Source organism: Hyla sarda, chromosome 12 (assembly GCF_029499605.1).
Source record: "Hyla sarda isolate aHylSar1 chromosome 12, aHylSar1.hap1, whole genome shotgun sequence".
NCBI lineage: Eukaryota > Metazoa > Chordata > Amphibia > Anura > Hylidae > Hyla > Hyla sarda.
The window spans coordinates 52,184,879-52,201,553 of record NC_079200.1 but is presented as its reverse complement, the minus strand read 5'-3'; the positions used below and the strand labels follow the sequence as shown (position 1 = coordinate 52,201,553).

Genomic DNA, 16,675 nt, shown 5'->3' with positions numbered 1-16,675 from the left:
GCAAAAATTACACAAAGATGGCGTCTTGGGAGAATAGAAATGAGGACGCAGTTGTTGTGGTGTGTTTATTTTTATTTTTTACCAAATAAACCTCAAACAAAAATTGTGTCTGTTCCTAGGCTTAGGCTGGGACTAAACACAATGTATCTGTGGCGTTTTTTAAAGCCCACATTGCCTTATCTTTGGTGGTCTCCCCCCCCCCCCCCCCCTTCTGACAGACGTCTGTCCAGCTGTTGCAAAACTACAACTCCAAGCATGCCCTGACAGCAAATGATATTACAAATGCTGAGTATAAGCAAATATAACACACCCGCAGGGCGTAGTGTCATTTTATTAAAAAATGCTAAAAAAAAAAAAATCCCTTAGGTAACAGTCATGCAGAATATGTTAAAAAGCTTTTTAGGTTTCAGCCAATCAGAGAGCAGCACTGCTCAAATAGAACTCCCAGGAGGTAACAGCGTGTCACACATGTGATGTCATAACCATTTTCCACCAGAGAGCAGCACTGAGCAGAAATAACACAGCTCCTGCTCATTCTTCATCAGTGAGGGGCCGATGCTGGACACTGTAGGCGCGCGGGAATGTGAAGTTGAATACATCACTGTGATTGGTAAGTGTCACATTGTTGTGTCCAAAAGGTCTTTAGTGCAGTTCCATGTGCATTTCTATAATAACCATGTAAATAATCTATCTTTTGTTTTCCTATCTTAGATGCACTATTTCCAGGAGGTGGAGTAGCATTTCCGGACTATCAAGACGTTGTAATAAGGCACATATTTCCGGACTTACAGCAAGAAGTTGGATGAAGGCATAAACCCTCGAATCACGCACATACACAGTCACTTTGCCCAAATTCTAGCGGTAACCTCCTTTAGTATGCCCAGAGGAAGGGCAATACAGTAGCCATGGATTCCCTACAGGTTTCCTCCCCTCTGGAGGTTTTTCCTGTCCTGAGTTAGTTACTGTACGCTCTTTGTGAGTGATGGAAGGTTACAAAAATCCCTACACAAACATTTTATTAATAATAAAGTTCCCCTGTTTTTAAACCGTTCTTTGACTTGTTTGACTCATTTATTTTATTTCTGTCTGTGAAAAATTGTGATTTTTTTTTAAGTGTCCAAAGCATGCCTCAGCAGGCATCACGTGCAAACCCCTGGGGGGTCGTGAGACGCCCCCCCCCCCCCATGTCAGCGATCAGTTCAATTCAGACCGGCGATCTGCGGCGATTCCGGGTCATACGGGTCTCCAGTGACCGGGAAAATAAGGAGGATCGGGGGTGTCTAAGACACCCCCGATCCCCCTGAAGGCATAGGAGTAAGGTCGTCTCTGCTATTGGTCGGTCAGAGACGACTGGCCAATAGCAGTTCGGGGGTGGGGGAGTTAGAGTTCGGTTCCCCGCTCTGTCCACCGACTTTTGTCCTGGAAGAGTGAGGAAACTGGTGGTCATCGGCGCCAGAGGTCACTTACCGGGCGGGCAGCGATGAGATATGGCTCCCTGGTGCATCTCCCTGGTGCACGATCCTATGGAAGCCAGTGAGTTGTTGCCTAGCAACATATGGAGGGCTACAGTTAGAAGACCACTATACAGTGGTCTCTAAACTGTAGCCCTTCAGATGTTGCAAAACTACAACTCCCAGCATGCCCAGACAGCTGTTTGGGCATGCTGGGATATGTAGTATTGCAAGATTTAGAGGGGTACAGTTTGGAGATCACTGTGCAGATCAGTACATGTTGAGAGTTGCAATTTTGCAACAGCTGGAGGCTGGAGTTAGAGTGTACTATGTACATTTGAGGCCTAAATTGGTGATTTGTACAGGGGTGGCTGATTTTATAGTGGTTCTGACATAAATGCAAAATAAATAAATAAATACCCACGTGTGACCCCATTTTGGAAACTACACCCCTCACAAAACGTATTAAGGGGTATAGTGAGTTTTAACACCCCACGGGTGCTGGTGCTTGACAATTTTTCATTAAAGTTGGATAAGAAAATGAAAAAATATATATTTTTAACTAAAATGCTGGTGTTACCCTAAATTTTTCATTCCCACAAGGGAAAATGGGAAAAAAAAGCCCCCCAAAATTTGTAACCCCATTTCTTCTGAGTAAGAGCATGCCCCATCTGTGGATGTAAAGTGCTCTGCGGGCGTACTACACTGCTCTGAAGGAAGGGAGCGCCATTGGGATTTTGGAGAGAAAATTTGTACGGAATTGAAGGCCTCGTGTGTCTACAAAGCCCCCATAGTGCCAGAACAATGGACCCCCCTCCCCACATGTGACTCCATTTTGGAAACTAAACCCCTCACGGAATGTAATAAGGGGAGCAGTGAGCATTTACGCCCCACAGGTGTCTGACAGATTTTTGGAACAGTGGTCCGTGAAAATGAAAAATTAAATAACCCTTTTAGGAATTACATAGTTACATAGTTACATAGTTAGTACGGTCGAAAAAAGACATATGTCCATCAAGTTCAACCAGGGAATTAAGGGGTAGGGGTGTGGCGCGATATTGGGGAAGGGATGGGATTTTATATTTCTTCATAAGCATTAATGTTATTTTGTTCCATGAATGTATCTAATCCTGTTTTAAAGCTGTTAATTGTTCCTGCTGTGACCAGTTCCTGAGGTAGACCGTTCCATAAATTCACAGTCCTCACGGTAAAGAAGGCGTGTCGCCCCTTGAGACTAAACTTTTTCTTCTCCAGACAGAGGGAGTGCCCCCTCGTCCTTTGGGGGGGTTTAACCTGGAACAGTTTTTCTCCATATTTTTTTGTATGGGCCATTAATATACTTATATACGTTTATCATATCCCCCCTTAAACGTCTCTTCTCAAGACTAAACAATTGTAACTCCTTTAATCGCTCCTCATAGTTATGATGTTCCATGCCCCATTGTCACGATTCGGCTTACAGGTTGTGGATCCACTGTGTCAGCGAGGGATTGGCGTGGACCGTGCTGGTGGACCGGTTCTAAGAGGCTACTGGTGTTCACCAGAGCCCGCCGCAAAGCGGGATGGTCTTGCTGCGGCAGTAGCAACCAGGTCGTATCCACTAGCAACGGCTCAACCTCGCTGACTGCTGAGAAGGCGTGGGACAGAAGGACTAGGCAGAGGCAAGGTCAGACGTAGCAGAAGGTAGGGGCAGGCGGCAAGGTTCGTAGTCAATATGGATAGCAGGAGATCAGGTAACACAGGCTTGGACAACACTAAACGCTTTCACTGGCACAAGGCAACAAGATCCGGCAAGGGAGTGCAGGGGAAGTGATGTGATATAGCCAGGGAGCAGGTGGAAGTCAATTAAGCTAATTGGGCCAGGCACCAATCATTGGTGCACTGGCCCTTTAAGTCTCAGAGAGCTGGCGCGCGCGCGCCCTAGAGAGCGGAGCCGCGCGCGCCAGCACATGACAGCCGGGGACCGGGACGGGTAAGTGACTTGGGATGCGATTCGCGAGCGGGCGCGTCCCGCTGTGCGAATCGCATCCCCGCCGGCAATGTCAGTGCAGCGCTCCCGGTCAGCGGGTCTGACCGGGGCGCTGCAGGGAGAGAGACGCCGTGAGCGCTCCGGGGAGGAGCAGGGACCCGGAGCGCTCGGCGTAACACCCATATTAGTTTAGTCGCGCGTCTCTGCACCCTTTACAGCTCTGCAGTGTCCCTTTTATGGACAGGTGCCCAAAACTGAACAGCATATTCCAGGTGAGGCCGTACCAATGCTTTATGAAGGGGGAGTATTATGTCTCTGTCCCTTGAGTCCATACCTCTTTTGATACATGACAATATCCTGCCGGCTTTGGAAGCAGCAGCCTGACATTGCATGCTATTCTGTAGTCTGTGATCTACAAGTACACCCAGATCCTTCTCTACCAGTGACTCTGACAGTTTAATCCCCCCTAAGACATACGATGCATGCAGGTTATTAGTACCCAGATGCATAACTTTACATTTATCCACATTGAACCTCATTTGCCAAGTGGATGCCCAGACACTTAGTCTATCCAAGTCATCTTGTAACTTATGCACATCCTCTATAGACTGTACCGTGCTACAAAGCTTGGTGTCATCTGCAAAGATAGAAACAGAGTTGTTAATACCATCCTCTATATCATTGATAAATAAATTAAACAACAGCGGGCCCAGTACTGAACCTTGGGGTACACCACTAATAACCGGGGACCAATCAGAGTACGAATCATTGACCACCACTCTCTGGGTACGATCCATGAGCCAGTGTTCAATCCAGTTACAAACTAAAATTTCCAAACCCAAAGACCTTAACTTACCTGTCAGACGTCTATGAGGAACAGTATCAAACGCTTTAGCAAAATCCAGAAACACTATATCCACAGCCATTCCTCTGTCAAGGCTTCTACTCACCTCTTCATAAAAGCAAATTAGATTGGTTTGACAACTTCTATCCTTAGTAAACCCATACTGGCTATCACTTATAATACTATTATCCCCTATGTATTCCTGTATGTAATCCCTTATAAGTCCTTCAAACAATTTACCCACAATGCACGTTAAACTTACCGGTCTATAGTTTCCTGGGGAAGACCTAGAGCCCTTTTTGAAGATTGGCACCACATTCGCCTTGCGCCAGTCCCTTGGCACAATACCAGACACCAGAGAATCTCTAAATATCATGAACAGGGGTACAGATATTACTGAACTTACCTCTCTAAGAACTCTTGGGTGTAGTCCATCTGGCCCTGGAGATTTGCTTACATTTATATCACTTAACTTACCTTGTACCATCTCTACATTAAGCCAGTTCAGTACATTACATGATGTGTTACCAGCACTGACCTGGCCAATGTCAGCTCCTTTTTCCATAGTGTATACAGAACTAAAGAACCCATTCAGTAGCTCCGCTTTCTCTTGATCGCCTGTGACAACCACCCCATTATCATTATTAAGGGGTCCTACATGCTCTGTCCTTGGTTTTTTTGCATTTATATATCTAAAAAAATATTTAGGATTAGTTTTGCTTTCTTTGGCCACCTGTCTCTCGTTTAGAATTTTTGCTGTTTTTATTACATTTTTACAAATTTTTTTTATTTTTTTATTTAACTGTTTATTTATCCTTTTATCAATACAATTTTCAATTCAGTAAAATAGAAAAATAAAAATAACAAAGAAAGAAAAATCTTGCAGCAGCAAGAATAGAGTTCATTGTCAAAGCGTATATGCAATATTGTAACAAGAACCCTACAACCAGGTAGCTTGAAGCAATTGCCATGTTTCTATAGGAATTGAGTTGCAGATTTATAGATTATCTACAATACATTCAAATCCGTGAGTGTGTATTAGGTAGGAACATAGCAATCTATATTATTTTGGTTAGATTCCAGAAACGGAATAAAGAAAATGAAAAGAAGAAGGAAAAGAAAGAAAAAATAAATAAAAGATAAAAATAATAAAAATAAAGTACCTGTTTGACCAAGATATGAAATATAGAATACATCCATGCCTATGCGACCTCTTCCGACTCTCCTCCATTCAGTGTTGGTTATCGTCTTCTATATAATCATCCCATTCCTTCCAAGTTTCGTAGAAATGAGAAAGCCTGTTATCTGTCATTGCAGAGAGATATTCAACCCAGCCTCTACCCAGGGGGAAATGATATCTACATCATTACTATCAGGAATAGAGGGATTAAAAATAAAGGTAGTTAGAAGGGAGTTGGGGGACGTTAATTAATATTTAGTCCTCACAGTTTCCCATATTTTTAATGTGGTTCTCATCGGGCCATGTAAGTGTTTTAGATTGACCTGATAGTTTGAGTCCCATATCAAAGCACATAAATGGACTGGGGCCGACCACAGCTTCTCTATGTCCGTCCATTTATTATATGCCCGAAATTGTGACCATGATGGAATATTTTTAAGGTGAACTGAATAATAATAGTCAAAGACGTTTCTTTTTGGCCGTCAAGACAGACAACGCCACCCTGTGGCGTCCCCCCTCCAAACAAACCTGAGGATGGATGATTGAAAGCCCCTTAATGCTCCCCTAGGTATTAATACTGGCAAAGTTTCTAATAAATAAAGGAATCTGGGCAATACTGACATTTTGACTGCTGCAATCCTGCCAATAAGGGATATCGGGAGACCAGACCATTTTTCCATCTGGGATTTGATGTCTTTAAAGAATTGAGGAAAATTATGTTTGTAAAGGGCAGAGTATTTAGAGGTAATGCGTACACCTAAATAGGTAATAGCGTTATCCTGCCATCTATACGTATAATTTAGTTTAAGAAGAGAAAGTTGGGTGTCAGGTATGTTAATGGGTAAGGCTTCTGTTTTACCTTCATTTATCTTATATCCTGACATACGGCTATAAGTGTGGATAATGGAGTGGAGGGAAGGTAGTGAGGTCAGGGGAGTAGAGATGGTTAGCAATACGTCATCAGCAAATAGCGCTATCTTATAATCTCTATGTTTTACCACTATCCCCTTAACATCAGGATTTGCGCGGACAAGGACCGCTAATGGTTCTATACATAGCACAAATAATAATGGGGACAGAGGACATCCCTGTCTTGTCCCATTATGAATTTTAATTTTTTGAGATGTGGCGTGAGGGAGTCTAACTCGTGCCGTTGAGGGTGAGTATAGGTGTGAGATCGCTGTCATAAACGGTCCCGAGACTCCAAAAGCTCGCAAGGTAGATTCCATAAAAGGCCAACTTAAGCGATCAAACGCTTTTTCCGCGTCTAAACTTAACACAAGTCCAGAGGACTTAGTCCTATTTATTACCTCAATGAGATCGACCGTGCGTCTAGTGTTATCTCCAGCTTGTCTATTTAAGGTGAAACCTACTTGGTTTTTATCTATTAATTTCAGAAGAATTAAGCTAAGTCTGTTGGCCAGTATTTTTGTAAATAACTTCAAGTCCGAATTCAATAGTGAAATTGGTCTATAACTAGCACATTCCGAAGGATCCTTACCGGATTTCGGAATGACTGTGATGTAAGATTCTAACATATTTGACGGAATGGGAGTTTCACCTAAGAAGGAGTTGAAAAGGGAGATCATATGTGGAAGTAAGATTTCAGAAAAAGTTTTATAATAAGAGTATGGAAGGACATCTGGGCCAGGAGACTTGCCATTTGGTAGTTCTTTAATAGTATCTATTATTTCTTCCTGAGAAAATTCTCTGTTTAGATTGGTCAAATCCGATATAGTCATTTTAGGGAGCTTACAGGAATCAAGGTACTTTTTTAATATAGAATCTCTGGTGGTGTTATCTGAGGGTAGTTGGGAAGGTAAATTGTATAAATTAGAATAATATTCCTGAAAAATATTGGCAATTTGTGTTGGATCATAGTGCAATTGTCCCTGGGAATTTTTTATAGCAAAAGGATTTGATTGTGTCTTTTGTGAGTTTAGCTGTGCGGCCAATAGGGTATGAGGTTTATTCGCTTTACTGTAATATGTATGTCTAGTATAAGTTAGCATTTTCTCCACCTGGGCGATTTCACCGTCCTTCAACTGATTTCGTATGAGCACAATCTGTTTTAACCTTCTCAAGGAGGGGTATAAGACCATTCCATCCTCCAGTTTTTTTAGTTTCTTTTTTAGCTCATTCGTAAGAGACGCAGAATTCTTTTTCAGCCGAGAAGACAGCAAAATACAGTGTCCCCTTATGACCGCCTTATGTGCCTCCCATAGGGTATGACTGTTTGTAATACTACCCTCATTCCTTTCAAAGTAATCTTTAAGACACCCTCCAATGGAATCTCTATATTCTAATTTCTTTATTAACAATTCATTCAGTCTCCAATGGCAGGTTTTTCTAGGCGTTGTAGTTGATTTTAATTCCATTATCACTGGAGCATGGTCTGACCATGTTATAGGGAGTATTTTAACATTGTCAACTAATTTGAGGCCTAAAAGATTCCCAAAGAAGGTGTCTATTCTAGAGTGGGTGGAATGAGGATGTGAGAAGAATGTAAACTCTCTGCTATTGGGATTACTTATCCTATAGAGGTCAAAAAAATGGTATTTTCTCACAAGTTTCCAGAAGGCAGTGGAAAGTCGTATTACTGCTGAGGAAGGTGTGTTATGTAGTACTGAATGTCTATCGGTTGTACTCGAGAATGGGATGTTAAAGTCCCCTCCAATTATCAATGTTGTTGGAAGTAACGTTTCCAGTTTGGAAAAGATATTATTCAGGAATGTTATCTGGGATGAATTGGGTGCGTACGTGTTACATATTGTGAGAGGGACTCCTGTCAGTGTACCCAAGACTATAACCCATCTCCCATTAGGATCTAACATTGTGTTTGAAAGCTGAAAAGGACATGTGCGGGATATCAACACAGCCACTTCACCCCTTTTTTTATCCTGTGTAGCAGAAAATACTGTGGGATAGTATCTAGATGCAAATTTAAAAGAACACGATTCATCATGATGCGTTTCTTGGATAAGGGCTATATCTATTTTTTTAGATTTTAGATCTTTTAAAAGAAGACGTCTTTTCACATCTGTATTTAAGCCCTTTACATTGAGTGTTAAAAAACGCGTCATGGTGAATATGAATCAGGGGAATTCATAATAATGTTCAGTTTCCTACCCCTGATGATCATTGTTGCTAGAGGTAAAGTTCCAGAAAGGATCTCCCTAAGTAGACTGGAATCGTCAGGCCTTTCACTGAGACAATCTGATGGAGGAGGTCGGGTCGCACAGGCATGTTGTACTAGTAGAAAAGAAGAAAAGATTAATAGGGAAGAATACAAATCATAAATAGTAAACATATAGATGACTAACATTAGATACAATTCTGTAAATCCAAGGATTAAACCCTTTAGTCTTAAGTTACTGGTAGAGGAAATTACCACCTTCAGCTGAAAAAGCTCAAGGGAACACATTACCACCTCAACTTATGGGGAACAGTGGGTGGGCAATCCAAAGCAAGACTTAGAACTGTCTACTTATCGTCTTCACCTCTCGTCACCCTCCACCCCTTATGTTAAACTTTCCCAACATCTGACCAAATAAACAGATAACCTGATTATGTAACTAAATTCTGCATGGTTAAGCCAGATAGTGGGTATCAAAAATTAAGCGGTTATATACTAGAAAAACATTTGTAATTATATTTTTTTTGGCCTTAAATACTTATTGTAATTCTAATAGTAACTCCTGTTTGACTAAAGAAACATTTTGGATAATCTATACCCTAATGGTAACTGTAAACAGGGAAACTACTCTTCTCCTGTCGAATACCCCTCAACTAAGCAGATAATCTCAGCATACTTATAATCCAATAAAATGTCCTCTTAGAGCTCAAGTTGTAGGTTCATTTCTATAATGTCCACGAAAAAATATGGAACGCTTCACGAATTTGCGTGTCATCCTTGCGCAGGGGCCATGCTAATCTTCTTTGTATCGTTCCAATTTTAGTATATGTGCTGCCAAAGCAAGCACTTACAGATTTTATTAAGCTCTTTGTACTGTTTAAATGTTATCGCTGACCCATCAGATTTGTATTTTTTGAAGGCAATTTTTTTGTTGTTTATTGCTCTTTTAACATCATGTGTCAGCCATGTAGGATTTAGTTTTAATCGTTTATATTTGTTCCCCTTTGGTATATATTTAGATGTATAGTTATTTAGAGTTGATTTAAAGATGTCCCATTTACCTTCTGTGTAGGAAGTGAGTGTAGGCATGCGTTAATAGGGGATAAGATTTCTAGGGGCGGAGTACCCCTTTAACCCCTTCCCGACCCATGGCATACATGTATGCCATGGGTCAGCTCCCATTCTATAACGTGGGGCCACGGCGTGGCCCCTCGTCATAGCGGGTCGGGCCTGGCACCTAGCAATGGCCAGGACCCGTGGCTAATAGCGCGCGGCAGTGATCGCAGTACCGCACACTATTAACCCTTTAGATGCGGCGTTCAAAGTTGAATGCTGCATCTAAAGTGAAAGTAAACTAATGCCGGTTAGCTCAGGGAGCTGCTCGCGATCGCCGCGGCAAAATCGCGGCATCCCGAACAGCTTACATGACAGTCGGAGGATCCCTACCTGCCTCCATGCTGTCCGATCGCCGAATGACTGCTCCGTGCCTGAGATCCAGGCAATAGCAGTCAAGCGGCAGAATCATTGATCACTGGTTTCCTATGAGAAACCAGTGATCAATGTGAAAGATCAGTGTGTGCAGTGTTATAGGTCCCTATGGGACCTATAACACTGCAAAAAAAAAGTGGAAAAAAAAGTGATTAAAGATCATTTAACCCCTTCCCTAATAAAAGTTTGAATCACCCCCCTTTTCCTATTTAAAAAAAAAACTGTGTAAATAAAAATAAAAATAAACATATGTGGTATCTTCGCGTGCGGAAATGTCTGAATTATAAAAAGATATTATTTATTAAACCATACGGTCAATGGCGTATGCGCAAAAAAATTCCAAAGTCCAAAAAAGCGTATTTTTGGTCACTTTTTATATCATGAAAAAATAAATAAAAAGCGATCAAAAAGTCCAATCATTACAAAAATGGTACCGCTAAAAACTTCAGATCACGATGCAAAAAATGAGCCCTCATACCATCCCATACACAGAAAAATAAAAAAGTTATAGGGGTCAGAAGATGACAATTTTAAACATATAAATTTTCCTGCATGTAGTTATGATTTTTTCCAGAAGTACAATAAAATCAAACCTATATAACTAGGGTATCATTTTTTTTTTATATATATATATTTTTATTAAACATTTTCACAATAAACAAAAACATAAAAACATTTGAGTAAGCGGAAATGCAAAATTTGGTGTATCGGTAGAAGCATACAATCTGTTCATAACATCCCCCCACAAGTGCATATCAGCTCCCGGAAACAAAACTCCCTATCCCATCCTCCTCCCCTGTCCTCCAAGTATCCTTGGTTGTAGGAGGACATCCAGTAGAATCCCTGGATGGCCTCCCTGGGCCAGCTAGTCGGTTACACAGAAAATGCTCCCACCCCTGAAAACTAAGCTGACAACACGGAGCAAGATAAGGAAGGGCAGGACAGGGACACCCTGCGACTCCCAAGGGATCCAGGACAGGAGCAATCATGTGCCTAAGCATCAGGATTGGCTTATAAGGAATCCGGTAAGCGTAATGCTCCCAGAGAACCTCTTAGGGATTCCACACTGTACCAAGTAGTGTATCTGAAAGGTTTAACTATATTTATGATCCCCTGAGAGTCGAAGTGGGTTACAATAAAGGATTTCCACTTTTGGAAGAAGCGCTTGGTGCCATAATCCATGTGCCTCTCTGCATCCAAGCGGTCTACTTCCAAGAACAATTTCAGCTGAGCGATCAGAGAGGGCAAGTCTGGAGTGCTCACCTCCAGCCATTTAGAAAAAAGACATCTTAAGGCTACTAGAAGAACCACATGAATAAACTTGGGATACCTTCCTATCCCCTCCCCCTCCCCCTCAGGAGGACGTGCCTGATGGAAAATCAGCGTTTGAGGTGTGAAGGGAAGTCGTATGCCCCAGTTATCCCAAATGTAAGATTGTATACGACGCCAGTAATCAGCAGTATGAGGGCAGTCCCATATCCCGTGATACATGTTGGTGAGCGATAGCTTGCACTTAGGGCAATGGGTGATCCTATCCGGAAACATGGGGGATGGCAGGATGTTGAAACCATATAAGGCTGCGTGTGCTACTTTAAAATACGTCTCTCTCCATCTTTCATTAATGACATTCTTCCGCACCGCTTCCCACCCTTGTAGTATTACGTCAGTAATGTCAGTGTCACCTGTCCACCTCTCCCAAGTGCTAAAAACATGTTTGGGATCAAGTTTAAGGAATCGATTGCGGAAAGCAGCATATAAGTCTGAGATCGACCGTCTTTGGGGTTCAGTGCCTATAATCTCATCTAAAGTATGATTCGAAGCCTCCCTCGAGAGATCACGCAGTCTGGCGGTGCAAAAAGTGTTGGCTTGAATGGCATAAAAAGAGTGAGAACGGGGCAGGTCATACTGGTGGAGAATCTCGCTTGGTGTAAGCTATCTACGGTTAGCCTCATGCATCAAATGTCCCACCGTGTGTATCCCTTTATCATGCCATATGCGCAACCAAGAGCAGGACCCACCTTGGGGAAATTCCGGGTGATTACGCAAAGGCATTCGTTTGGACAGGAGAAATGGAAGACCAAAGATCCTTCGCACCTCCTTCCATGACATTATAGTGTCCCGTAATAGTAGTGAACCCTCAATGTCCCTCGGTAGGTTAGCATACCTGGTGTGTAGGAGTGCTGGGAGTGACCATGGAGAGGCGAGTGCTTTTTCTACCACTAAATTTGAAAAATAAGTGGAGGAGTGCAACCAGTCAAGCGCATGTCGGAAGAGGCATGCTATATTATACCCTCTTATATTAGGGAAATTGACCCCCCCTTCTGGTCTAGATAACATGAGTTTCTGTAAAGATATCCGAGGACGTTTGCCTTGCCAGAGAAATCGTTGGAAGGCCGAATTTAAACGCCTGACATCAGTGTGTTTTAAAAGGAGTGGGAGTGTTTGCAGGGGATATAACAAGCGAGGAAAGCTGATCATCTTTACTAGATGGCCTCTGCCCAAAAAAGCCAAGGGCAACGATTCCCATCTCTTTAGTTCTGTGAGTATGCGTTGGAAGAGCAGTGTGTAGTTAAGGGAATACAAGGTATCCGGAGTCCTCCCTATTCGGATGCCTAAGTAAGTTATGTAGGAAGTTGTTACCTTCACTCCCAGATCCAGGCCCTCCGCAGCCCACCGAGGAGGGGATGTATCCAGCGGTAGCAACATGCTTTTAGTGGCATTAACCCTATATCCGGAAAACCCTCCCGCAAGAGAAAGAAAATGTAGTATCCTTGGGACATTTACTTTGGCATCATGTAGGTAGAGAAGCACATCGTCCGCAAACATGGACAGCTTCACCTCCTGATCCCCCACCTGAATGCCCTTGTAAAGATTAGAGGTCAGTAAATGGCGAGCCAATGGTTCGATCGCCAGGTCAAACAGTAGGGGTGACAGGGGGCAACCTTGTCGCGTACCTTTGGACAATGAGATAGGTGCTGATAGAATACCCGGGGTGTGAACTCTCGCTGTCATACCGTTGTAGAGACCTCCTATGAAAGTGCTGAAATGACCCTCTATTCCAAATTTAGTCAAGACCAGTCCCAGCCAGTCCCAGCGAACATTATCAAAAGCTTTTTCAGCATCCAGGGCAAGGAGAGCGCACCGGGTAGCTGACCGGGACTGGCCCCGAACACTATCCATCACCGCCAACACCTTCCTTATGTTCGTGACCGCTGAGCGATTTTTGACAAATCCCACCTGGTGATCACCCACTAGAAGCGGCAAAAATTTGGCTAGCCTATCTGCCAGGATTTTAGACAACAACTTCACATCCTGATTAATGAGAGAGATAGGACGGTAGGAGCTCGGATCCAAAGGGTCCTTGCCCTCCTTGGGCAAGACTTTGATATAAGCCAACTTCGCCGCTGGAGAGATCGTGCCCGTGTGCAAAATGTCATTAAAGTATGCAGTTAGGGGGGGTGACACCTGATCTACAAGGGTTTTGTAAAATTCCCCGGTGTAACCGTCCGGCCCCGGAGCCTTCCCGTTCTCTAAAGTTCTAATGCCGGCTTCCACTTCTTCCCTAGAAACATCAGCATTGAGTTCCCGACGCTGCTCGTCTGATAAAGAGGGAAGAGTCAGCCCTTCCAAGAAGCGCGCCCCCTCATCAGTCGGGGCTGGCTGAGTGGAGTAAAGAGCTGCGTAGTAGGAACCCAGGGCTGCATTGAGTGTGTGGGGGTCATGGGTAATCCGTCCCGCCGAGTCACGGAGCGATATCACATGCGCCTGTCCCCGTGATCCCTTTGCTACCCGTGCCAGTAAGTGACCTGCCTTGTTACCCTGTTTAAATAAGTCTGCCTCAAAGTAAGATCTGTAAATCCTTTCTTTCCTGTCAAGCCATAATTCGTATGAGGACTTCGCTACCTGCCATTGGTGTTTGTGTTCTGAAGTGGGATTGTCTAGGAAGCGGGTATAAGCCTCTGCTTTCGCATGGCCCTCCAAGGTATTACGTTTGATCGAATTACTATAAGACAGTATTCTGCCCCTGAGCACTACCTTCGCTGTTTCCCAGTACAGGGAAGGGTTGTCTAAGTGTATTGCATTGTCTGTCTGAAACTCCAGCCACCAGCCCCTGAGAAGACTCTGGAAGGATTCGTCCTTCACTAAATAAGATGGAAAACGCCATAGGAAGTCCGAGCCTTTGGGGCAGGATGGCAGAAGCTCCAGCGAGACTGGTGCATGGTCTGATATAACCATATCCTGTATAGCTACCTCCCGCAATCGGGGGCTCAATAATGGGCTGACCAGGACATAATCAATGCGAGACCAGGAGTCATGTGCGTACAAGAAGTGTGAGTACTCACGACCATCAGGGTGCAATTGTCGCCAAGAGTCAATCAGATCCGTCTGCGTCAGGAAGGGGGGGGAGAACTTTATCACTCTGGCGAGGAGTGACAGGTGTTACACTCGAGCGCCTGCGGTCCAGCAGCGGGTCAGCAACTGTGTTCAAGTCACCTCCCAGTATCGTCAATGGTCCACTAGTGCTATTGACAGTGTCTGCTAAAGAGCGGAAGAAGGAGGAATTGTCACCATTAGGGGCATACACATTGTATACGTGATAGGGAGAGCCATTGTGTACTAATTGCAAATGAGAGAGACGCCCTTCGCCATCATTAACGTGTGAGAGGACCTGATGTGCAAACGACTTGTTAATCAGAGTAATCACCCCAGACCTGCCCTCCAACGCCGGGCTGCCCACCACGTGGGCCACCCACACTTTTTTCATTCTCTGGAAATCCTGTTCCCGCAAGTGAGTTTCCTGTAACAGGACTATGTCGGGACGCAGGCGTTTCAGAAAACGTAGGACTTTCATACGTTTCTGAGGGGACCGTAAACCCTTCACATTCCAGGAAACAACCTTACACATTACCAATCAGAGAACCCCTGGGAGTCAGGGGAGAGGATACCCAGCCTGGCCAGATTGTACGCAAGGAGGGGACAGCAAGGAGGTAACATTCAGAAGAGAAAGCAGAGCACGTACTGGAGGGGAGGGAGAAGAGTTGAGAAATGTCATCAACGTTGGTCCAGGACCCACCGCAAATGGAGATCCCATGTAGGGAGAGCAACAGGGAGAAGGTGGAGAAGGACCCAAATGCAGAGGACACCAAAAACAACAAAACAGGTAAACAAGGTAAAAAAACAACAACAGAAACCAAGACATCCCCAAATGGCTCAAATCCCTCGATGGAAATGGAAAGGCCAAACAATGGGTAATGGACTTCACTTTTTTCAGGCATGCGGTCAGCCAGAACTCCCACCCCGGAACCCGCTAGATGGCTGAGACCAGACTAAGACCGTTAGCAACACAAAAGACTGGAGATTGTATGAACAGAAAAGACAAAAGGGAAGAAACATTTTAAGGTAATATCATGGAGCAACACAATAATAGAGAGGGAAGAACCAGCTCCGTCAGCAATATCATAACTTGTGAGCAAATAGTAACATCAATATCAAAGAATGCAAATGAGAAACATCCCTGAAATGTTAAGGCACATCTATAACCCCCGAGACCCCCCCCCCCCCCCCACAGACAGAGGGAGAACAATAATAGCAAAACAGCCAGTATACTCAGTCTGGGGAAGAGGAACGACCGCTCCTGCTTCTGCTACGTCTTCCTGTAGATGGGCGACGTCTCCTGGAGTCGCCTGGGGAGCTAGTGCGACTACGCCTCCTCCTGGGCGGAGGGTGAGAGGGATCTCCACGATCTCTGGAGGGCGGAGATTGATGAGCTGGTAAGCTAGTAGCCCCAGTTGACTCACGAAGGATCTCCGGCAGGGCCGCTTCTGCTGCAGCTGGGGTTAGGTAAGTGGAGAAAGAGCCATCTGACCGGAGAACTCTCAAGGTGGCAGGATAGTGTAGTTGAAAGCGTCTTTTAGCCTTGAAGAGTTCCAAGCATATCTTGCCAAAGGCTCTTCGGCGCTTGGCGACAACTGCAGAAAAGTCCTCAAACAATAAAATGTTATTATTCCTGAAGGTGAGCGGCGTAGAGCGTTTCCTATAAGCCTTCAGCAACCCAACTTTATCATTGTAATCCAGAAGTTTAAATATGATCTGCCTAGGACGGGTGGAGTCCACGTGCCGTGACTGAGTAGAAGTCGATTGTGGTCTTCCCACACGATGAGCTCTTTCCACTCTACATTTATGGGACAACCCCAGAGCCTTAGGTAAGTCACTCTCACAAAAGTCTTGCAGTTCTGTGGGAAGGAGAGACTCACTGACCCCGACTATGCGTAAATTGTTGCGGCGGGATCTATTCTCTAGGTCTTCAAGTTTTGCACTGACATAACAGAGATCCGTCTCCGCTCTGCGAAGTCTTGTAGCCAACCCACTGTTTTCATCTTCTAGGGTCACAATACGTTGTTCTGCTTCACTCAAGCGCCCCGACTGAGCACCTAGATCAGACTGTATTTGTGTTAGCCTGGAGCGCATAGTATTTTCCAGAGTTCATTGTATGGTCGGTGTAATTAACTTGACCAATGCATCTGCCAATGTTGGTAGGCCCATGGGGGAGGTAAAGGACACCTCTGAGTTTCCAACGACAACATGCGGCTGTACAGGCGCGGAAGGC

General features: G+C 44.2%; 1 non-coding gene across 1 annotated transcript; it reads right to left on the bottom strand.

Moving 5' to 3' along the window:
• Nucleotides 1-9,320: 9,320 nt before the first annotated feature.
• On the bottom strand, nucleotides 9,321-9,427 carry LOC130297142 (U6 spliceosomal RNA). The gene has a single exon (XR_008849422.1). It is a non-coding gene; the product is annotated as a U6 spliceosomal RNA (small nuclear RNA).
• Nucleotides 9,428-16,675: the final 7,248 nt, after the last annotated feature.